The sequence below is a fragment of the Pleurodeles waltl genome, chromosome 7 (assembly GCF_031143425.1).
Source record: "Pleurodeles waltl isolate 20211129_DDA chromosome 7, aPleWal1.hap1.20221129, whole genome shotgun sequence".
Lineage (NCBI taxonomy): Eukaryota > Metazoa > Chordata > Amphibia > Caudata > Salamandridae > Pleurodeles > Pleurodeles waltl.
In genome coordinates, this window is record NC_090446.1 from 273,759,014 (window position 1) to 273,783,961 (window position 24,948).

The window sequence follows — 24,948 nt, forward strand, 5'->3', positions numbered from 1 at the left end:
CAATGAGGTGCCCTCCTTCACGTCAGTATAAATGGCCCGAGACACGTCACACTTCCTCTTTCTTCACTGCTCAGATAAGTGCTTTTTCTGCCTCCGTTGGGAGCTTGTTTCCTTGCCTTGACGCGCTGCCGCTCAATTGTCTTACGGGGTTTTCTGTAGCCGCTTTCTCGCCACGAGCGGTCCGGAACGGACGGGCCGCTCGAGCGCTTAGTTTCCTTTCGGCCCTCGGCGTGTTAATACACGTCGGGGCCACCAGAGGGAGCGCGCGCTGTGTTTCTTCGTTCTCGAAGAGCGCGTTGCTTTCAGCGCGTGGCTCGCGCTTCGCGTTTGCTGTTTGGGGAAACCTGTTGTGTCCAGGGAGTTAGGTTCCTGCCTTTCACCCAGACAAGCAGGGTTTGATTTCCAGGCCTGCCAGATGACACACTCAGTCTCTTAGCAGGCATATCTGCATTAACCACTTTTCTTCCCAGGTTTGAGGGTTTCTCCTCTATTGCATGTTGCCACCCTGGTGCATTTTTTCATCTTCCCTACCCTGACACCCGTTTGGGTAAGAATTACCCCATTAGGGAAGGCATTATTTTCTTGACTTACTGTCAGTGACAGAGGGGGTAGGGATTTTACCCTATATATTGTATATATTTTGTTGGGTGTACACTCTGTCATAGTCCTCATTATGCATTCCTCCCAAGAGAATGAACCTTTTCCCAACATGTCCCCAGGTGAGGGTCCCTCTCACCGTACCCTTCCCCCCGGAGTGGACACTTTGTTTTCCCAGGCTATTTCTCACGCTTTGGCCCCTCTTAGGGATACTGTAGCTAAGCTTACTGAACAGGTGTCCAGAGGTACGGGCATGTTTGGTGTGACGGGAGCAGAGGGTGATTCCTCTACCCTTTCAGCCCCCAGGAAAATGCGCAAGCGCGACGCGGGGCACCTGGGGGATGGGATATTTTCACCCAATCCCAAGAGTGCGCGCGCGCATAAGCGCGTACCCTCCCGGGAGGACCGTTTGCCCGGAGTATTGGGTGACAAGCTTCACCAACTATGGAACCCTGATCGGGGATCCCCCAAAGGCTTCATGGGAGGTTCAGATGAGGACTCATCATCTCTAGATGACGACTCGGGTCGCCCTTGGCGTCCGGGTGCTACCCTACCAGATCCTTCGGATCACGCCGATTCTGACTCCGATATGTTTGAACCGGAGGGTATCTACCATCCGCGTTCCTCGGAGTGGCGTCCAGACCACAAGGTGGCTGAATATGTCGCCGGTAAAATTAGGCAACCTCTGGACAAAGAGGTGCGCGCTCGTCTACGGGCGGAGTGCCCACGCCCGTCTTTATCAGATAAGGTCGCTCTCACGCCAGTTATTGACCCAAAAATGTGTACGTTTTTCTCCAAGTACACCAAGGATCCCAAGAAAGGGATTGATCGCTCCTGGAGGGCATGCCAGGATAAACTTCTTGATGTGTTAGGTCCCCTCACACAAATTATTCAATTGGCGGAGCGGGCCAAGGAATTCACCACACTCCCCTTCGGCCTGTCGTCGGCGCCATGGTGCTTCACAAAACTTCTCAAACCAGTAGTGGAAACTCTGAGGTTACAAGGCATTCGCCTCATAATTTATCTGGACGACATCCTTTTGATGGATCAGTCCAGGTCTCGGTTGATGTTCAATCTGAACACAACTATTGCGCTTTTCCAGGACCTTGGTTTTGTGATCAACCAACAGAAGTCGCAACTTACCCCGACTCAATCGTTAGTCTTCCTAGGGTTTCTAGTGGATTCCCGCTCAGCGTCTCTCAGTCTCCCGGCGACAAAGATTTCCAAAATAAAGTAGGAACTGAGAAAGGTCCTGCAACGGGACCAGATCTCTCTACGCCAGTTAGCCAGAGTAGTAGGCCTGCTTTCGTCTTCGATTCAAGCCATTTTTCCGGGTCCCCTACACTACAGAGCCCTGCAACGCTTGAAAGCGTTTCACCTTCGCCGAGGGGTGACGTACTCCGAGTTGATCTCCCTGTCCCAAGAGGCCAGGACGGAGTTGTGCTGGTGGCTGGACCACATGGAGGCATGGAATGGCAAGGCCATCTTTGGGGCGGCCCCGGATCTGGTGATCGAGTCAGACGCCAGTCGCCAGGGATGGGGGCTCGTTGCGGGGACATCTCGTTGGGGGGACGCTGGACCCCGCAGGAACTAACCATGCATATCAACTGCCTGGAGCTCCTGGCGGGTTCTTTTGCAATCAGGTCCCTCACGAGAAACAAGGTCTCATGCGTAGTTCTACTACGGATGGACAACGTATCGGCAGTGCAATACATAAATCGTTTAGGGGGGACAAGATCAAGAGCCCTAGCGGGGCTAGCGATAGATTTTTGGCATTTTTGCCTTCAACACCAAATCTCAGTCACAGCGGAGTATCTTCCGGGAACCCAGAATGTGTGGGCAGACTGGAATTCTCGCTTTCTCCGGGATCCCAGCGATTGGCGACTACATCGCTCGGTTTTTCAGGCGATCATGGATCATTGGGGTCCCTGTTCAGTGGATCTCTTTGCGTCTCGTTGGAATGCCCAGCTTCCCCTATACTTCAGCTGGCGTCCGGATCCGGGGGCGATGGCAGTAGATGCGTTTCTCCAACATTGGGGCACGCTTCAGGGTTATGCTTTTCCCCCGTTTCTTCTTATCCCGCGGGTTGCTGCTCAAGTTCGCCGCCAAGAGGCGACGGTGATTCTAATAACCCCCTGGTGGAGATCACAGGCATGGTTCCCGACTCTGCTGGAACTCTCGTGCGAGTGTCCTCTTCGCCTCCCGGATTTTCCCTCGATACTCCTGGATCCGTCGGGGTGCTGCCACCCTCTAATCCTTCAAGGTCATCTTCCCCTCATAGCTTGGAAGATTTCCGGCATCATTGGCAAAACAACCGGCTTTCGCAGGAAGCTAATAACTTCATCGCACAGGCCTGGGCCCCTGGTACATGCAAACGATATAGATCAGCATGGAATAGGTGGTCTAGTTGGTGTGTGGGCAAACACTGCGATCCCATGGGGGCCAGCATTGCCGACATCATCAATTTCCTGGCGGAATTAGCTGCATCCGGCTTAGCGTATCGCACCATCAATTCTTTTCGCTCAGCCATCTCGGCGGGCCATCCTCCCCTGAATAATCTCCCGATTGGGGGGCATCCCTGGGTTTGTAAACTTCTTAGGGGTATTAGACTCTCCAGACCTCCACAACCTAGATATTCGGAGCTCTGGGATGTGAACTTGGTTCTTAATCTCTTATCCTCTTGGCGGGACAACCAATATTTGTCAATGAAGGAATTGTCGGCAAAATTAGCCATGCTTCTCTGCCTCATTTCCTGTAAGCGTGTGTCAGATATCAGAGCACTGGATGTTTCCGCTCGAGTCTTTACTCCGGAAGGAGTCACGTTTACTATTGCAAGGAGGACAAAGAATAATATCAGGTCGGTGTCCTATCCCGTTTTTCCTGATTCCCCGAGGCTTTGTGTGGTTAGATGTCTCAAAGTCTATGAGGAGGTAACCAGTTCTTGTAGACCCCCAGGTGAGACTCAATTGTTGATTTCGATTAAGAGGCCGTTTAGGGCGGTTTCTTCTCCCTCCATTGCCAGATGGATCCGGTGGATTCTCTCTGAGGCAGGTATAGATATTCGAGTTTTTGGGGCTCATTCTACTCGGGGAGCTATGGCGTCCAAAGCCATACAGGTGGGGGGCAGATTGGAGGACATCATGCATGCTGCTGATTGGTCTTCAGAGTCTACTTTTAAGACGTTTTACTTTAAACCAATTCATGACGCAGCCGCACTGGTGGTAAGTAAGCTTTGAACTTGCATAATCCTCGCCTCCGGTCCTGTGATAGAATACGAAATTTCCTAGCTATCGTGAAGGAAAGTTTCAATTCTATTAAGGACACGGAGGCGAGGATTATCCCACCCACATACATTTCGCGGATATGTTCCCTCCCGATTACGTCTATCTGCGTAGCAAGGTGGTATACTTGCGTTTATGCCTTTGTTTATTGGTTATTCTGCTCATGTTTTAAATTTTCAGGAAAACACTTGATTCAGATATATATTTTTCATTTATATGTGTTTTGAGTGCATAACTTTGCTGCCTTTGGTGGGTTTTACTGTGTTCTATCGGACTTGCATCTAATTGCTCCTATTTTTTAGGTTCCGAAACTACGACCAATTGACTCTACCAGGATTCCTTCCGCAGTGAAGTCGAGGAAGTGTGACGTGTCTCGGGCCATTTATACTGACGTGAAGGAGGGCACCTCATTGGATACTCGTTACCATGGCGGCGGGCTCATGGAACTTGTAGTTTTTCTGTTCATTTTTTGTTTAACTTTGAACTTGCTGTTGAATAAAGAGTGAAGAAAGATTTGCATAATCCTCGCCTCCGTGTCCTTAATAGAATTGAAACTTTCCTTCACGATAGCTAGGAAATTTCGTATTGTATTTTCTCTCAATAATGAGAGTTTCTGTGAGTTTAAAAGTTTTATTGCTCAAATCTTTTTAGCATTTCGCCTTTATTGGATCAACCTCTAGATTCATCAATATCAATCATTACTTTTTATCAAAGATCGTAAAAAAACAATCAGTAATTCATAATCCATGCATAAAGTGTGTTCCATCAAGTAAAGAATCCCTGTTCTAAGAATGAGGATGGTTAAAAGGCGTCAGTCTCAGTAAGGAATAAAGAGTGCTGATTAGTTAGAGATCATAAAGCTTTAGCATCAATTATCAGCTCAAATTCAATATGTAATCAAAGCAGAACTTCTCATAAAGAGAAAATGGGAAAGGGAAAATGGCAGACGAATGAGGATTAATCTACTATAGAGACCCACAATATTATAGGCATCATAATCTAAGCTTTTACAACATGTTGCTTCTTCTTTCTTAAAGTCAGCCAATCAGCTTTTGATGCCCTCCTAGGAATAGGATCACTCCTTTATCTTCTCACCAGGAATACATTATTCCATGGACAGCAAGTTCAAGTGAAACATTTTAATTAAATACTAGTTTACTCTTCTGTTTGTTCACACCATTCATTGACTTTAGAAAATCTGCATCTTAAAATATAAGGCTCTACTTTAACTCACTAAAGACAAATTACTTCTTTATTATTTAACAGTGTTCTTTGTGTAATTAGAAACATTTGCAGAGTTAAATGAAAACATTTTATGGAACAATTATTCATTATGAAAAATATGTTTATGGGAAGGTCAGTAGAAATAACCTTTCACGTTCTTAAACCCGGTCGGTTTGTCTGTAAATGCTGCTTCAGCTATTCAGGCCTAGTACCTGTAAATATGATTGTGTACTATATTTATTTAAATCTACAAGCACATATTGTCTTTTAAGACCTACATGGTAATTCTGCACATTATTGCATTTTTCTTAACATATAAAATACATTCATGCTGGTCTTATTTAAAGATAAAAATGCTAGCAAATGTGCACACTAAGCAAAATGTGACAGCTCACATTGGGGCAATTGTTACATGGACCCCTCCCCCCTTTTACCACAAGAGGCAGTGAGGGAGTGAAATATTGTATAAGTGATTAGGTCACAACTTAAGTGCATATGTGGGAGTGTGTGCATATTTCACTGTGATTTTTTCTGATAAAAACTAGTGTAGCGTTTCAGCCAACCTCTTTTCCATGCTATTTGCTCTGCCTCTGCATTTATCTGCCTAGATTCAGTCTTGGTTGACAGCTTCATGGTTGTATAAAGCTCTGGCAAAGCCAACATTTTGAGGCTCACACTTGAGTGTTAACAAGAGCATTAACAATTACTGCTACAATCCATACAAATTAAGGACTACTTTGTGTAGTCATTTATTATATTATGAATCTTTTATACTGTGCTAATCTCATAGCTATAAATGTAACACCTGTGCATTTTCTAATTTGTGGGGACTGGCCTTAACAAAATAACTCTATTATAATGCAAAGAATATAATATGGTGTAATGCATTGTTTATGGTTGAAAATCGCAATGGAATATTTTTTTTTTAAAAGGAATACTTTGTGTATACAGTGCATGGGTGAGATAATTTAAAATTGTAATGATAGTGTATACTTTTGAAATGTATAGTAGTCCGTCATTCATTTCAGAGGAAGCAAAGGGGTACACCCAAATAGCCAATAAAAAGGTGTTGAGACTAAAATACCCGTATGTCAGGTCAAGGATTCGATTGTCAATGTCTTGCATCAACAGCTGAAGGTCCGTCCCTGAAGAAAAGAAGCTACTGGCGCCGGTCTCTCTGTCTGCCCACCCATTTATCCACTGATGTACCCATGTCCATCCATTATTCTATCTACCCTTCTATTCACCATCATCCAGCCTTTTATCCATCTTCCTAACCACTGCAGCCATATATTCAGCCATCCTCCCATTTACACCCTCCCCATTAATGCCCACGTTCTCCATCTGTTTATTAGTCCATCCATTTACTTATCAATCTACCCTCTACTCATCCATCCATTCAGCAACCTGTTCACGTGTGTACTTTAAAACAATAGTTATCAAAACATGAACGTGCTCAAGTTAAATGAAAACCTATGTATGTAAACATCTTAGGTGCACATTATACATGAGAGGAAAACAGCAAAGAAAAATAAAAAATTGGAAAACATATTAATATAGGCCAGCAAAATCTGTACGAGAAACAGGCTAGAGCTTTTCAAATGTCTTGGAATGTTTTCAATTCCATTCTTTGCTCAATAACCTTTAACACTACACTAGAAACCAGTTCTGATATTTGTTCTGAAGCCGGTCAACACTGCAACACGTAACTGGCAGCTGCATAATATGCCAGAAAAATGAAAAAAGTAATAGTACTCAAATTACGCATAAATGCTGTCCATTGTCAGTACTGTAAGGGACAAGGAATATTGAGCTTACATTATGCCCAGTCTGTGTAAATTACGGACAGGTGATCACCCTATTGTACAGGATGCGTTCCAGTAAATGGTAGAGTTCTAACACTTTTTTACAGGAAGCGGTCTAAGACTTTAGATTACCAGCTGTATAACAAATATTTAATAATTACATATCACATTTAGAAAGAGCAGGGCACAACTTTTTAGACAGTTCATTTTATAAATCACCCTTTACTAAAATACTACTGCACACTTTGAGTACTCATTGATGTAAACCAGTGTCAGTCTTTTCAGCTGTTTTAAACACAAGGCAATTTTTACTATTTAAGTTGCATTTATGCACTGATTTAAAAGGAAGAATTAAATACTTCCATCCTTAACTTTTATCTGAAGTATTGTTTCTTGTAAATGTTCCTCAAACGCAGATTTACTCTGAAGAAATTAAAGATAAGAGGTGTTTGGCAAAATAGGAACAGTTGGTTTAATTAAGTGCAGTGGTCAGGGAGAGCGCAGTAAAGATTCGGGGTCTGATAACTTTCTCTAAAAGTTACAGAGGTCTGAGCACTCTTTTGTACAATTCTTGAAGGGCTATAAAACGATTCTATACATTCCTTGTGGAAACAAATCCAGGCCTCGTCATGGAGTCATAAAATCTGACCATCTAATAAGGTGCTCAGGTAGGTCTTGGCCTTGCTTGGACAAAATGTGAGCCAGGAGGTAACAAGTCCAGCATGGGGAGTGCGTGATCACTGTGTGTTGTGTTTTGAATTGCTGAGTGTTTCTAGCTGCGTGCGGCATCTAATGTTATGGTGCTCTGGGATGCACACCCCTCCGGCCAAATGTTTTGTTCAGGGCCAATCTGCTACGACTATTGTGGTGTAGCTGCCTTTCTGATGGATCAATCTGGATTTTTCCTGTTTGCGCGTTTGTCTATGGACTACGTATTACCCCACATGTGATCTGTCAATCATTTGCTTCAGGCCTAGGTCATATGGCTTGTCTGACCACGTATTTCTGACTCGGGGTTGATGAGGAGGTCGCATAGGGTGGATCTGACAAAAGTGATGCAAGTTTGTTGTTAATTGCAAATGATGGCGCTCATTGATATAATTTTTATCTCTATCAGCATTCCCCCCCTCTAGTTGAATTTACAGCTACATAATACACCCATATTTCATGACAGTCACATTGTTTGAGGTTTGGTGTATTTCTGTTGTGTCTTACTAATTCCCTCGTTATTTTCATTCTACCTAATGTGGGGACTGCATTTTTACAGCAGGGAACCCCCACTTATGGGAAACTGCACAAGAATGAGAATCAGAAGCAGTAGCATGGACAGTCTGATCGTCCTCCTCCTTCATGTCGTCTTGTCAACGCTGCAGTGCTTGGATGGCAAAAGTTAGTGTCCCATTGTTCAGGTCTGTCGTGTTGGCTCTCATTATAACAATGAGACTGCTGGATTTGGGCAGCAGCACCACTGAATTGTGGGAAACTGTGTCCAATCCCACGCCGTGTGACAACTGTCGGCCTAACCTTTCCGGCCAGCTAGCAGTACCTCACCAATACCCAAAAGTAGAGGTAACTTGTGTCAGCTGTACGCATGACATTCTGATTTCTCAGGGAAATCTTGGTGGAACAGATCTTACCCATTTCACTTAGTTACATTCATCTCACACATGCAACGAAAAACAGAAGCAGGACTTGGTTCGATGAAGTTTATTTAATCAACTGCATCCTAGATAAAAAGGCATGTACTGCAATAATAAGGATAATGACATCTTATAATAGCAGAGCTGTGATGAAAAAAGTTACCAATGCTTGGTTTTGGAATTCCTACCTACACCACTAAGGTTCTATACTAGAGCATGTTAGGTTTTGGAATTCCTACCTACACCACTTTAGTTCTATACTCAAGCACAGCAGTGTTAGTTCTAATCCTCCCTTCAAGACCCCTTGGCAAGACACCATCCCTCATACCTCAATATTGTAGTCTCAAAGCGAGCTGTTGGTCTACTGAGAGTCTTCTCCCATGTAGGTGGAAAAGATGTCTAGTCTCTTCAGACAGCTGCAATGAAGCGAACGGCATGCAATGGCAACTTCTGGCTGGAGTTTCCCTCTAACATATATGGGGGGGGGCAGAGGGGTGATTTTATAATAAAACATCTGATGTTCTGAGAATACTGCCCTAACGTAAGAATACATATGTTTCCATTAAACAACAGGGAATGTGATGTTCTGCTTTGTAGTAACAACATTATCGTGTTGTTTTGCTTCACTAATGACCGAACTGAAACATTCATTCACTCACAAAAATAAGACATTTATTATTTCACTACGCACGGTTCCTAAAAGGAGATTAGCATGCTGAAAGCACATGTTCAAAAATGGTAACAGCAATGAAATGAAAGAATGTACAAATGATTCTCCACTGCAATGTACACAGCAAATATATGTATCTATATTATAATGCAAAGCAAATAATAAATTAAAAAATATGCATCAACATGAGAAAAGGGCATCACTGCTTCAACTCCCTCCTATTCAGCATCAGATCACCTGATCCCAGAATCGATTGAGGAGAGAGAGAGATCAATCATCCTAACAGGAAGGATGGCACACTCCAGTGTCCTGCATGTGCCTAAGATCTGCAAACACTCTCAGTCCCCGGTCCATCTGGTCTCGGCCTCTAATACGTTGAACAAATAAGCAATGAAAAGTCTAGAACTTCCTTCTCCCTGCAGAAGTTTATTTATTAAGAAAATGCTGATTGCTTTAGGCCGGCTTTGCAAATAACATGTCGGGATGTGTCCTCAATCCCAAGGTGCCAATTCAAAACAAGTCCGTTCCCTGCCATCTGAGTACATTCTTATGAGCCTACGCCTTTGATGAGAAAAAACGCGAAGAATAAAAACATGTGCACATTGTACAATGTGGAAAACTACTTGCAGCTTTTAACAATGCAGTGTCTAATGCTAAGATAAAGTCAATAGGCAAAATGAAGCTGGTGGTCACTAATGTGACATTGTAGTGCTAGGCTAAGTGCAACGTGGAGTCAGTGGTCAAAATTCACATATCATTATATGTGTACAGCCTTGAGCAAGCACAGAGTGAAGATGTTGTGCTAAGAAATGAAAAAATGTCTAAGCAGAGCAAACCACAATTAATGTAATAAAAACAAAGCAAAATTAAGCTTCTGCTAAAGAAACATAAATGAATTGTTTTCTAGGCTAAAGGGCACAAGCCGCAAGTCTGTGGCTAAAATAACGTGTCCATAAAATGATGCTAAAATAATCTACAACATCCTCCCCTTTTCAATTTAAAGTGTAGAAGTCAGCATAAATGTACTACATTAAAAACAAACTAAAATATATACATAAATGTCCAAGTGACAAGCAAAACAGACTAAAGCAGGCCAAATAAAAAATGGTCAATTTTGAATGTAACAATCTTCTGAAAAGGCTGAATGTCAACATTATATCAAAAGTCAGAGTAATTTTGAAAATTGCCAATTATATCCATGACAACTGACTCAAGGAAAGATCCCACTTCGGCAGGTGTTAATGTTACCAAATTGGTGCCAAGGAAAACCAAAGAGCCCTCGTGTTCCAAAGCCTCAGCTCCAGCTCCAGCCAACGTGGCAGCATTCCATGTAGTGCCAGTTGTTTAAGTACCACTTGATCCACAAATTGCGGCTCATAGGAGGCTTCCCGTAGCAAACGTACCCTCAAAGCGCATGTCTGGTAATGAGCCCTCAGTGAGAAAATCAACAGATCAGCATCCACTAAAAGTAAGCGCTGCGTAGAAAGACACAATTGCAGTGCACATTCGAAAAGGCACCAAAGGCAACGAAACACAGACTGCACACATTCCAGGGCTGGTCTAAATGATAAAGACCAGTTGAATTCCAGTTCTTCAAGGAGTGATGCTACGAAATACTGAATCAAGCGTTCACAATACAGTTGCGCTGGGGAAGCGCTCTCAGTCCTCCTTGCTGTGATGGAGCAGCCATTCAAAATAAAAAATAGCAACAGTAAAATGCCACCAATTAAGGCCAAAGTAAAAGGGAATACCCCCAAAATGCCTGAAAATATTGAGTGTATGGTTGAAGATCTTATACCAAATGTAGATAAAAACCCAGAACCAGCAGCCGCAAAGAAATGTAGAATCCCAGCTGTTTTGGACCTGCTGAATATTCGTCCCACAAATTCACCAAAGTGTCTTTGAAAGTTTGTATTTGAAAGGGACTGTATCTGTGCAGATGACCTCGCTACTTGGAGTGGATAGGTTTCCCGGGCAGATGTCAGGGCTACATGTTTCTGAAAACAGTAGAGCTTTTAGTCTGCTCAGCTTGTCAAAATTTACATTAGAAGTAGCAATACGAGGCCAAATATTTGCTACTTTCGTCTGTTGAGTGGGGGTAAAAGTACGCTACCGCAGCATGTAACAATTTTGAGGACTGAAGCTTCATAGGCAATTCCTGCTTGCATTCCACAATAGCCCTCACGGTTTAGAGGCACATAACTTCCATTAGTGAGCACCTGGAACGCTGGTCAAATCAAAGGGACGGGAACACCCTTTACATAACAAGCAAAATTTGCCGCAGAAGCATTTCGTGCTCAATGCAATGACAGCTGTTTACAAACCTTTGCATGGCTCACAGAAATCTCACAAAGACCTCTTTCATGCCATTGAAGCATTTGCACGAGAAGGGTAGCTCCCACACCTCATGAATGTAGCTATCTTCTAGCCTTTCATATCTGATTACTAGAATGTGTTTCAAGCAAGATGTGAACTTTAGGGTCGAAATAGGCAGATTGATAACCCCATTAATTAACCATATTGTAGATGGAATTTCTGCCACAGTAAAAGGCAACTTTTTTAACTTTTCGATGTTCAGCATAACATAAGTTGCTTCTTCCTTAGCAATTATTTGTTGCTGACATATCAAATTAAATGTGTCAGACAAGTCTCTTGGTCAAACGTATTGCCATGGAACGCAACCACTTTTCGGTAGTGTCCAACCCAAACTGCATTCTGGAACTAAGTTGACTCTGTCCGTGTTGTAAGGATAACATGCCAGTTTGAATAATGTCAATCGGAGAAGAAATGATGTTCTAAGAATGTATACGCAGTCAGACAAGGTGATAATCCTATTATCTACAATGGCTAATGCATTCTGTAAGTTTTCCTGATCTATTTGCCTTAATCAGACGGCGGCTTCTTGTTGTGAAAGTTTCCAAATTTAATTGTAAATTGCATTTAAAAAGCACTTTTTACGGTATCTTCTCGGGCCTAACAGGAAATCTTGTAAGTCTGTGTTATTTGACCAGAGACTGAGGTGTTCTTTTACAGCGTCTTTGTAGGAAATTACCATCTTGCCTGGCATGTTACCCCCACATTTCACTGTATATATGTTGTTTTAGTGTATGTGTCACTTGGACCCTGCCAGCCAGGGCCCCACTGCTCATATGTGTGCCCTGTATGTGTTCCCTGTGTGATGACTAACTGTCTCACTGAGGCTCTGCTAACCAGAACCTCAGTGGTTATGCTCTCTCTGCTTTCCAAATTGTCACTAACATGCTAGTGACCAATTTCACCAATTCACATTGGCATACTGGAACACCCTTATAATTCCCTAGTATATGGTACTGAGGTACGCAGGGTATTGGGGTTCCAGGAGATCCCTATGGGCTGCAGCATTTCTTTTGCCACCCATAGGGAGCTCTGACAATTCTTACACAGGCCTGCCACTGCAGCCTGAGTGAAATAACGTCCATGTTATTTCACAGCCATTTATCACTGCACTTAAGTAACTTATAAGTCACCTATATGTCTAACCTTCACCTGGTTAAGGTTGGGTGCAAAGTTACTTAGTGTGTGGGCACCCTGGCACTAGCCAAGGTGCCCCCACATCGTTCAGGGCAAATTCCACGGACTTTGTGAGTGCGGGGACACAATTTCACGTGTGCACTATACATAGGTCACTACCTATGTATAGCGTCACAATGGTAACTCCGAACTGCTGCTGCTGCCAACCCCTCAGACAGGCCTGGCCCAGGAAGGCAGAACAAAGGACTTCCTCAGAGAGAGGGTGTTACACCCTGTCCCTTTGGAAAAAGGTGTCAGGGCTGGGGAGGAGTAGCCTCCCCCAGCCTCTGGAAATGCTTTGATGGGCACAGATGGTGCCCATCTCTGCATAAGCCAGTCTACACCGGTTCAGGGATCCCCCAGCCCTGCTCTGGTGCAAAACTGGACAAAGGAAAGGGGAGTGACCACTCCCCTGACCTGCACCTCCCAGGGGAGGTGCCCAGAGCTCCTCCAGCGTGCCCCAGACCTCTGCCATCTTGGATTCAGAGGTGCTGCTGGCACACTGGACTGCTCTGAGTGGCCAGGGCCAGCAGGTGACGTCAGAGACTCCTTCTGATAGGCTCTTACCTTTCTTACTAGCCTATCCTCCTTCCTAGGAAGCCAAACCTCCTTTTCTGGCTATTTAGGGTCTCTGCTTTGGGGAATTCTTCAGATAACGAATGCAAGAGCTCACCAGAGTTCCTCTGCATCTCCCTCTTCACCTTCTGCCAAAGGATCGACAGCTGACTGCTCAGGACGCCTGCAAAACCGCAACAAAGTAGCAAGACGACTACTAGCAACCTTGTATCGCTTCATCCTGCCGGCTTTCTCGACTGTTTCCAGGTGGTGCATGCTCTGGGGGTAGCCTGCCTCCTTCTTGCACCAGTAGCTCTGAAGAAATCTCCAGTGGGTCGACGGAATCTTCCCCCTGCAACCGCATGCAACAAAAGACTGCATCACCGGTCCTCTGTGTCCCCTCTCAGCACGACGAGCGTGGTCCCTGGAACTCAGCAACTCTGTCCAAGTGACTCCCACAGTCCAGTGACTCTTCAGTCCAAGTTTGGTGGAGGTAAATCCTTGCCTCCCCACGCTAGACTGCATTGCTGGGTACCGCATGATTTGCAGCTGCTCCGGCTCCCGTGCACTCTTCCAGGATTTCCTTCGTGCACAGCCAAGCCTAGGTCCCTGACACTCTAACCTGCAGTGCACAACCTTCTGAGTTGTCCTCCGACGTCGTGGGACTCCCTTGTGTAACTTCGCGTGGACTCCGGTTCACTCCTCTCCTAAGTGCCTGTTCGGTACTTCTGCGGGTGCTGCCTGCTTCTGTGAGGGCTCCCTGACTTGCTGGGTGCCCCCTCTGTCTCCTCATCCAAGTGGCGACATCCTGGTTCCTCCTGGGCCACAGCACCATCCAAAAACCGCAGCTAGCAAGGCTTGTTTGCAGTCTTTCTGCGTGGGAACACCTCTGCAAGCTTCTTCACGACGTGGGACATCCATCCTCCAAAGGGGAAGTTCCTAGTCCTCTTCGTTCTTGCAAAACACCAAGCTTCTTCCATCCGGTGGCAGCTCCTTTGCACCCTCAGCTGGCATTTCCTGGGCATCTGCCCACTCTCAACACTGTCACGACTCTTGGACTTGGTCCCCTTGTCTTACAGGTACTCAGGTCCGGAAATCCACTGTTGTTGCTTTGCTGGTGTTTGCTGGATTTCCTTGCAGAATCCCCCTATCACGACTTCTGTGCTCTCTGGGGGTTGTAGGTCCACTTTACACCTACCTTACAGGGTCTTGGGTGGGCTATTTTTCTAACCCTCACTGTTTTCTTACAGTCCTAGCGACCCTCTACAAGCTCACATAGGTTTGGGGTCCATTCGTGGTTCGCATTCCACTTTTGGAGTATATTGTTTGTGTTGCCCCTATACCTATGTGCTCCTATTGCAATCTATAGTAACTTTACACTGCTTGCATTACTTCCTTTTGCTATTACTGCATATTTTTGGTATTGTGTACATATATCTTGTGTATATTTGGCATCCTCATACTGAGGGTACTCACTGAGATACTTTTGGCATATTGTCATAAAAATAAAGTACCTTTATTTTTAGTATATCTGTGTATTGTGTTTTCTTATGATATTGTGCATGTGACACCAGTGGTATAGTAGGAGCTTTGCATGTCTCCTAGTTCAGCCTAAGCTGCTTTGCCATAGCTACCTTCTATCAGCCTAAGCTGCTAGAAACACCTCTTCTACACTAATAAAGGATAACTGTACCTGGCACAAGGTGTAAGTACCTCTACAGTCTTGTGAGGAACTTTTTAACCACTGCTGACATAACTTTGCTATGCGGTATGTTGCCCCAGTACCCGAATGCTCTGATGGCACATAACGAGGGTCTGGTCTTCTCGCTCGAAAACCCCGTGGTGTTTATAAAATGTGTGTGACAACCATTTGTATGCACTGGCCACAATAACTACCCGCCAGGACTTGAAAGCGTTATGTTAAATATTCCTTTCTAGACCCATCCGTCAAGCTGTTCTTCAGTTATATTAAAGTATTTTTGCAATTTTAAAAATTTTCAGGAGTGGGGATACTGGTCTTACTCACTTCTTTTTGCCAAACCCAGACAACTCGTCTGCTGCGCTGTATTGTTTAAAAATATCATTTTGTAAAGGTATCAGGCATGCTCTGAAAGCCTCCCTTCCCTCTATTTGCCAATTTTTAGTTCTCTAAATACTAAGTCAATCGACTTCATCCAATATTCATTGACTTCTATAGCCAACTGGGAAACAAAGGAATCAGAGTAAATCAATTTTGTCTGTTAACAGTATATTGTACATTTGCATTGGAGGCAATTGAAAATAATAGGACTCAGCATTTTTAACATTATCCCCAGTAAAATATGTAAAGTTTTCCATATATGTTTTAGAACTCCCCAAAGGAGGGGTTGGACAATGTTCCCATTGTGCATAATTAAAAACAGTCTTCAGGGTGCTAGCTCTATGAATGAAATAATGTCCATCATAATTATAGCAGAACGTATCTCCATAATTTTCTTTTGTTTGGTAAATATATTCACTTTCAAATACAGAAAAATATTCAAGCTCAGAAAGCATAGAATCAACTGTTTTTACATCCCAGTCATCAGAAACAACCCCAGGTGTTAGCACATCATTCATTGAAAGTTTGAAGACATATGGAATTTGAAGAACGTCCGTCGGGCTAAATTATCAAAAGATACTTTATCCCAAACAATCGGATCAGGAATTGGCATAGCTGATATATTCACTAGGGACAGGTCTCAATGGCCCTTATATGAGGAAAGATGGGGTTTTAGGACCTCATCCACCATTTCGACTGCAGAGCGTTTAAGAAGATAATGACTATGTATGAGCAAGAAAAAGACAATGACAAATCCAATCCGAAGGAGAAAGGCACATACAGTTAGTGTTATCTGTTGATAGTTCCATAGACAAGTAAAACTGTTGATTTTGAGACAATTTACCAACTTACGTGCTCTTGGCAACGGTGTTGCAGAAGAAATATATGAGTCAGTGCAAGAGTCATTGATGTCGGCAAAGTATCAAGAAGCATTTCATGCAAAGACTGGATCCTTGTTTGGAAGTGGAGAACTAGCAGAAGCCTTTCTTGGTGTTTCGTAGTAAACAATTCCATCAGTTTAGCCGAATTTGAGTAGAATTGCTCAGTATTGTGGACATTTCTTGTCACAGGTGAAGATAGTGGTACTAATGAAAGATCACTTTCTACCCTCCCCAAAGCTGGGGGAAGTGTCACTTCTGCTGTTTAAAACCTGTAGAGGAACTTCCTGGACCGTAGTGAGAGGGTTTCAGGAACTACCTAGGAGTCCTCTAGGTCTGCTGTGAAGGATCATCCACATGTTGTAACTTGACATTATGAATGGAGACAAAGCGGTTTTCCTTTGAACAAGGCAACAATGGTAGAATAATAGTCTGGTACTGTGTATTCCCAGGACTGGAACTGGTGCATGATAGTAAGGACCAAACTCATATTTCAGAGCAATTCTTTTCTCGCACTAGATCCCCAACTTTTGGAATCCAGCCTGAGGCGCACTGGCAGACGCGTTTTCATCACTGAACTGTTGTAATTCCTGCAAGACAGTGACACGTTCATTTATGTTAAAAGGTGTGTCTGCCGCCTCCGTTCCAGAGCCATCAAGATTTGGAACATACATTTGTGTTCCAAAAGCACCTCGTATGGGGTGCGCCCTCCCAGGGATCTTCTGGGCAGATTATTAAGTGCTCTCTGGACTCCATACAAGTGATTAAGCCAACTATGATCTGTGCCTAATACTCTTGCTGTTAAGGATTGCTTTAAGTCTCGGTTCTTTCGTTCCACTGCATTGTTATCCTCGGCATGGTAGGGATACGAGAAATGGAGTTGGACCCCTAATAAAGGCGTGGTGAATGGCCTCAAGGTGCAAAAGCAGGGCCCTGGTCCTTATGGAATGCCGCAACTGCATATGTCCTGATAAAGACTCGCAAATCTTTAATAACAGTTTGAGCGTCAGATGATCTTTGTGGCAAAACCAGTAGAAATCTGGATCATGAGTCAAGAGCGACTGAAATATAATTGTATCCACCATGAGGTGTTAAAGGACCATAGTGGTCAAGGTACACACATTGTAGTGGTTTCTTTGAAATAAAAAGGGTTGTCTGTGGTGGGCATTAGACGGTGGACCCTTTTATTTTCTGACAGATGTCACAGCAAAGGACATACTGTTTTGTCTTTTTGTGTAGACCTGGCCACCAATAGCATTTTTGTAGTAAAGAAATAGTAGCTGCCACACCTGCATGGGCAGAAGCAACTCCCTCATGTGCGACTTTTATCAACTCAGATCTTTGGTCTTGGTTGGATCACACGGTCACCCACCCTTGGTAGTGTTAATAAGGCAGTATTCAGGCTAGTTATGTGGTAGGAATATTCAGCAGTATATGTCTTTGGCAATAGCTTGCCATCAGCTGAAGCTTTCACAGCAATCAGTGTTTCATCATCCAGTCCCGCTCATTAACGAGTAATTGCAGCGACAGAAGCTGTAGCTACTGCTTACCTGGACACTTTATCAGGCAAGGTATTGCCTGTGACGTGCATTCCTATACTTTGATGTCCCAATGTATAAACTACATGGGCATAGGGTAGCGTCTCTTTCAGATCTGCTAATTTCCCCCACAGTAACCTGTGTTTGATAGTGTTGCCTTTTGACTCTCCGAACCTATTCTGATGCCAGTAATGCAATTGTTCATTGAAGGACTGGACACAGTAGTATGAATAACAGACTATTAACTTTAGTTGTTCTGAATCTGTGTGTTCCAGTGCCATCGCCAGTGCCCTTAGTTCTGCTAGTTGTGCCGTTCAGTTACCTAAGGTCTGTGTGTAAATATTTTGTGGATGAAATTCACCATCTTTCATGTATTAACTCATTGTCGCGTAAGCAGTGGAATATTGCTGTTTAGTGCCTGGACCATCAGTGTAAATAACTGTTTGATATTCATCAATAGGCAAAGTGTTTGCTGGTATTGAATATTCCATTTCATAATGAAATTCTTGAGTTTGTAATTTTGGGTCAAAAATGTAATCTAAATCAGTGCCTGTCAGAGATGTTGGCCATTGGATTCAGTGTGGATGTAATGCTTTTGCGTTTGGAATACTGGCTTTTGTAACTGTCTCAAGGGCTGGGATCGGAGACACAGCAATGATGCATTTCCCATTGAGCCAGAGGTCTCTATTTAATGACAGCCATTTGAACAGCAGTCAGAATATTTTCTGTGGGAGCAAAGCGTTGTTCAGATGTGGGTTACAGATGTGATTTGTATGCTATAGAGACGGTATCACCCCCATTAAATGTTAAATAGGTGAAGCCAATGGCACCAGCAATTACTCTGATGACCAAATGTGTTTTGTTGTCCGTTGTGTGTATGTGTTTTGGGGCAAGCATGTCTTGTTGCAATGCTCTGAGAATGCGTGTGTGTATGTTTGACTGTCCTATATTTACTTGAAAATTCAGGTAATATAAAATCATATAATGATTTAATGCATTGTGCATAATCTGGAATGTAAGTTCTGCCAAAGTTTAAAAAGCACAATAATGACTGGAGCCTTTTTATTGTATTTGATGGTTGCAACTGTGCACATTTTTCTAGAAAGTGGGGAGCTAGGCTCTTTCCTTCATCTGATAACTCGTATCCCAAAAATAGGACCCTGAGAAAGGCAATTTTTGTTTTCTTGAAATTGAATTTATAGCCGAAATCAGCAAATCTCACAACAATGCGGGCCACCCGTCTTAGATGTTGAGCGAGATCATCATCTATAGGGTACTTGTCATCTACCTAGGACAACGCCTCGTGGTCAGTGTTGGGTAAAAAGTATGTTACGCATACTCAGACCAGCCCAGAGGTGTTCTTATACCCTTGTGGGAGCCTACAATTGTTATCTGTGAGCCTAAAGTGCTAAATAAGGTTCAATCCCTACTTTCAGGCGCTATATTTTGGCAGAAGAAGCCTTTGGAAATATCCAACTTTGTTTTGTATTTTTTGTGCACTATATTTTTAATGAGTGCTGTGCTGAGTGCATTTTGGATAGCATATGTGCATGTATAACTGTTTAAATGTCTGTAATCTAAGACTATTCTATATGAATGGTACAGCTCAGCAACAGGAAATTGGTGAGACACAGGGCTCAATTCCTGGTACTCTAACTGTGTGAGAATCTCTCTTGCACGTGTTTTAGCCACATGCTTAATAGAATATTGAGGCTGAGGCTGTGGTTGGGACCTAATTGGTGTTATGTGGTAGGGAGAATCTTTATCCCACCCTACATGATTGAGATATGTGGTAGGGGGCTTGTGCCAATGCTAAATCAAATGCGTCTTTCCCCCATGGGACTTCACGCACAAATTCTGGCGGCCAATCTTTTTCAGCCAATAAAATATCATAAATGCTAGCTAGTCATTTCCAGAATATGATATCAAATGTGTCCTCAATATCTCCCTCTGAATTTTATTTTCATTTTATACACCCTATTGGGAGGGGAGACGTGCATGTCCGCAGTTTCGACGTCTGAAAAGTCGTCAGTTGCTTTCAACTTCATATGCTCTTGAAGATTCCAGCAAACTGTTGTGACCTCTGCTTCGCTGTCTAGCAGAACCAGTGCCCAGTTTCTGTTCTTCAGTAAAACTCAGCTTGCATGAAATTTCTTGCAGAAATAGCTGCCACCCTCTTCTTTTTAATTTTTAAATTGTAGTTTTTGTAGTGGATGTTTCTCTTCTTTTTCAATTTAAACATCTGATGAGTGTTGTCAATCTTTTTTTGGTTTCACATACTCAGTTTGTTGTTCTGATTGCCCACTCCTCTCACTACGTTTATCCGGTGAGTCCTGGAAGGAACAAGATTGGCGTGTATCAATATATTGATATCTATCAGGAGTTTTGATATCATCCTTATTTCTTAGGTTATAGCGTTTCTCAGGGATCTCCGAATGGTGATTGTTTATGTTTATCCCAGCATTTTTTAAGAACCCTTAGCTGCTTTCTTGGTTGAATCGTTATTGGATTTACCCTATCATTGTGGTTTACAAAGTCTGGCTCCCAAAATATCCCGACCTATACCTAATAGGTCTCTGCAATAATTTTATGCAGCTCACATTCTTGATCCTGTGGAGAAACGTCCTGAAGCCGCTGGCGTACTGTGAAAGCTACTGCTTCCCCTGTAAGGTAACTTAATATTATTGAGGGTACTATAGCAAAATTGCCAATTAATTGCATCCCTAAATCCTGGGTCGAGGCAGCCCTGTATTCATCTTGAATTTGCTTTAACACTTCCGGAAGATTGGCAAGTGTTGGTGTACCATGTGCGATAGTCAGAGTGCAGCAAATACTGTGCCCTAGGTGGCGCAGTTATCCTCCACGAGGACCATCCCAAATGACAAGCACATAGTGAGAATTCTGTGTTTAACTTGGGGTCCCTTATGGAGGGAAACACTGCTTCCAGTGCGTTTATTTTTTGTGCTAACTATAATCAAATGCCCCGTCGCAGGGTTAATGCCCAATGTGAATGCTTGCTTTTGTTCTGGTACAGGGTTAGTATTTGAAGTTTGCATTGCAATTTGTGCTAAGTCTGTATATTGCTACAAGTCAGTGTATAAGGGGTGAACCTCAGCTAACGCCAAGGTGCATATATCAGGTTGTAGTGTGTATGAGCCCTATTATGGCCAAGTAGTACCTTCATCGCTCAAAGGACCTAGCCTGACATGAAATGTTGTATGTGGTGGGGTGCCATCAAGTCAGTTTTGGTGGTCTTGAAATGATAAAGGCATTTCTGTATATGCATATGTTTTGTATTGTGCAAGTGAACAGTCATGTGTATAGTGATGAAATGTATTGCTGTTCCCATCAACTGTTGGAAAATTAACCCAAGAGTAAAATATTTCACTTCTATAAGCTGGATGTGCCTCACCTACAAATGTAAAAGGACCTCCGTCTCCCGGGCCGTAAGGCCATTATTTAATAAATGAATAGTGAAGGTCATTCTCAAGTTTACTGCAATTACCACATGTTGTGTGTTTGCCATGTTGAATGTACTTGTTCAGAGATAAGGGCACTAATTGGGGATTAATCCTTTTAAGGTTCAAGCTTAAACAACCTGCAGTCTTAAATGTATACTAGCTATCGAGGTGAGGAGGAAATCCTTAATACCACGGACGTCTCTGTAATGTGGTATTTGGATGGCTTTATCACGTAGTAAGACAGAGATACTCTGGGAGATCCGTAATTCAGTGTCTGACCAAACGTTGGCGGCGCCATCTCGTGTTGGCTCTCATTATAACAATGAGACAGCTGGATTCAAGGCACCACTGAATTGTGGGAACTGAGCCCAATCCCACATTGTGTGACAACTGTCGGCCTAACCCTTCCAGCCAGCTAGCAGTACCTCACCAGTACCCAAGAGTAAAGGTGGTTCGTGTCAGCCATGCCCATTACAAACCTTGGTGGAACAGATCTTACCAGTTTCTCACAGTTAATTCGTCTCACACTTGTAAAGAGAAACAGAAGCAGGACTTGATTCATTGAATTTTATTGAATCAACTGCATTCTAGATAAAAAAGGCATGTACGCCAATAATAAGGATAATGAAACATTATAATAGCAGAGCGGTGACGAAAAAAGTGAAACATAAGAAAGGTCACACCATAATGTCACAATGCTAGGTTTTGGAATTCCTACTTACACTACTAAGGTTCTATATTAGAGCACAGCAGTGTTGGAACTAATCCGCTCTTCAGGACCCCTTGGCAAGACACCATCCTTTATTCCTGAATATGGTAGTAGCGAAGAGAGCATTCTCCCCATGTAGGTGGAAAAGATGTCTAGTCTCGGGAGACAGCTGCAATGAAGCTAACAGCATGCAATGGCAACATATGGCTGGAATTTCCCTCTAACCTATAGAGGTAGAGGGGTGTCTTTATAATAAAACATCTGATGTTCTCAGAACTAACGTAAGAATACAAATGTGTCCATGAAACAACACAGAATGTGATGTTCCGCTTTGTACTGACAACGTTATCGTGTGCAGCCTTGAGTAAGCACGGAATGATGTTGTGCTAAGAAATGAAAACAATTTCTAAGCATAGCGAACAACAGATAAAATAATACAAATAATAAAAAACACAGCCACAAAATGAAGCTTCTGCTAAACTAATAAAATGAATTGTTTCCTAGGTTAAAGGGCATAAGCTGCAGATCTGTGGGCAAAATAACGTGCCCATAAAATGATGCTAAAATAACCTCACCACAGGTCGTTACTGGTGAAAATTTGCAGCAGGATTTGCTTATCTTGGCGTAAACCCCACCCTCCATCGTGGTCCAACACTTACCGACAGTGCATCATCGTGAGGAGAATGGCTCTTAATTCTTCCCTTGGTGGCATTTAGGCCGCGCTCAGTGCTGTTGATCATTTTCAGCAATTCCCACCTTATTTGCAAGCAGCAGGTGTTTGCTTTTGTTAGTAGGGTAAAGGGGGGTATGGATCCTCCTGCATTTACGTGAGCATCAGTGAATAGTTTGAGTTCTTCCAGAATGTCGTTGGACTGAGTCAGGTCAAAATAATCAGTAGTTCTTTTTTCCGAACCTGATACAATAATTGTTTTTTTCTATAGCAGGTAATGAAACAACTCAGACAGGTCTTTTCCAGGGATGAACTGGAATGGGGTGTGTATGGTCACGAGGGAGCAGTGGCCCTTCAATCTGGGGACGAGCTGAGCATAGGCGAATTCTCCACACTGCTAGGAGAAGCCCATCAGCGTGGAGGTGCCCAAGTGCATGTCTGGTATGTGTAGTATTGCTTCGCAGTTCTCATTTGTGCCCTTTTTCCTCTGAAACACAAGGACTACAGTGTAAGTTACCGGACAATTAGAATTTGCTCCTTCAACCACGTGTACCTGTTTATCTCAGCATTACATGGGGTATCAATGCTGGTATTCAATCCTCCCATATGAGACTTCCCCAGACATGCTAAGGGCCACCCTGGGTCCCAGAAGGAGGTGGGAGTGGACACATTTGTGCACTTGTGCAGTGGTTTTTCTACCTCCAAGAACCTCTTCTCTGGAAAGTCTTGGGGGCCAAACAGGGTCCTCCCCTATAGCGCCCTGTCTGGGCATCGTGTCTAGCTCGGATTGAATATTGCTAGGCTCGGTTTAAAGGTACAGTGTGGTGGGATTGGTCTCATATTGAGTGACGTTTGCTGCCACCCTATGGGGTTCCACCCTGTTAGGTTGTAACTTGGTTCTAATCCTACACAGGTATAGGTGGATGAGGCATTTTGCTTTTTCAGGTGCTATCTACTGTGATAAATAATGCCCGTCTGCACCTATGGCGTGTAGTATCAATGAACAGACGTAGCACGGTCTGGATGATGTCTGGGTGCCTATAGGGGTCATGTGCTGATACCATGTGTTATGTAAAAGTGAGATGTGTAGTGCATGTGGAATACTGACATTAGGTTCAGTGTAATTGTAAGTGATGTGAGAAGGGCCCCTAGGCAAGCGCTGTACTAATGTCAAGGTGGACTCCGTGTGACCAGGACTAGGCAGATTTCTGGCTATGGATGGATGCGGCCATGCCCACAACAAACAGAGGATATACAATTGTGCAAGAATACATAACTTTTGGAATGTTATAGGTCTTGAGATGGTTTTCTTTGGAAACGTCTAAAGTCTTCTGGCGGGTCGGGGGTGTCTCTGCTCTTGGCGATAGTGCTGCGGTATCTGGGGTGTCTTTTCTTTTGGGAAGACTTCATAAAAGGGATGTCCGTGAAAACAGTCTAAAGACAGTCCATGGGCCTTGTCTTTGCACACTTAGATCTTGTCAGAGTTCTGGAAGTTGTTGGTGAAGAGGTTGCAGGCGGCTGTAAAGGTGGTGCACTCGTAGTTTGATTGCAATCCCGGTGGATAAGAGCTGTGGGTTAGCTTTAGAAAAACATTAATTCTTGTTTAGTCTCAGGAGATTCCTGTGCCTTTCTGTACATTTATTTTGGAGGTGGCCCCAGCTGGGGCAACTATTTTAGGGAGCCGTGAGTGTTTTAGTCATGGGTCACCTGGGTTTTGTTTTGTACGCCATTTGGCCATCCCCTTTCGCCATGATAGAGGAGAGTGTTTTTGTGGGGTGAATCTTTGTGAGATTATCTTTTTTTGTTTTGTTTGTTTTTTTGTGCGTGTGTGGTTGGAATCCTTCGACCTACATGTGTGGTGCGGTGTGAAAGGATGGGGGGTGTTGCAATTTGAGTGTTGCTGGTGGTTGTAACGTTTTCTGAGGACACGTGTATGCCTATCTAGTTCCTGCAAGTGGTGTGCAGTGAGGTTCTCCCCAATGGAGTCAGGTGTTTTTCCATGCCCCTTTTCTGGAAAAAGTTGTGTTGGGCGTGTCCCCAGATCTTCATGCAATGCTGTTTGATTGCTGTATGCAGGAGGGGGTCAGAGAGATTCTCTGTGGCCTCCGTATGAGGTTGATGCAGCAATGATTGGGATCAGGCCTATTGCTTCCCCGCGTGGGGGGGTGTTATGATATTTATGTTTGGGCCACTGACTCCACTTTCCACTTAGCCTAGCAGCACACCATCACATTAGTGACCACCAGCTTCATTTTGCCTATTGACTTTATTTTAGCATTAACCACTACCAC

The 24,948-nt window shown here is 43.6% G+C and overlaps 1 protein-coding gene across 1 annotated transcript in view; it reads left to right on the forward strand.

Moving 5' to 3' along the window:
• Positions 1-24,948, forward strand: part of DPM1 (dolichyl-phosphate mannosyltransferase subunit 1, catalytic) — a 112,073-nt gene that overhangs the window by 887 nt on the left and 86,238 nt on the right. The window lies entirely within an intron of this gene.